Genomic DNA, 296 nt, shown 5'->3' with positions numbered 1-296 from the left:
CTGTGAAAACTAGCCATCAGGAAAGAGTTTTCATGGTTCGCTTGCCCTTGATTTCTCTTTAAAACAGCTCTTTAAGAAAATAATGCTGCTGCATTCTTAATAACAAAAAACAAAGTCAGAAAGGAACGGAGTAATTAATACCTTCCTGGTCCTTAGATACTACCATCAGCCTATAATGCTATACCCAGAGAATGTAAAAACCACATTAAATTACAATTAACAGTTTGCTTATTGGCAGATCTGCATTTAAAGAAAAGGTTTTACCCTTTTTTTTTTTTTTTTTTTTTTTTTTTTTT

Source organism: Microtus ochrogaster, linkage group LG7_11 (assembly GCF_000317375.1).
Source record: "Microtus ochrogaster isolate Prairie Vole_2 linkage group LG7_11, MicOch1.0, whole genome shotgun sequence".
In the NCBI taxonomy this organism is placed as follows: Eukaryota; Metazoa; Chordata; class Mammalia; order Rodentia; family Cricetidae; genus Microtus; species Microtus ochrogaster.
This window is presented reverse-complemented; position numbering follows the sequence as displayed.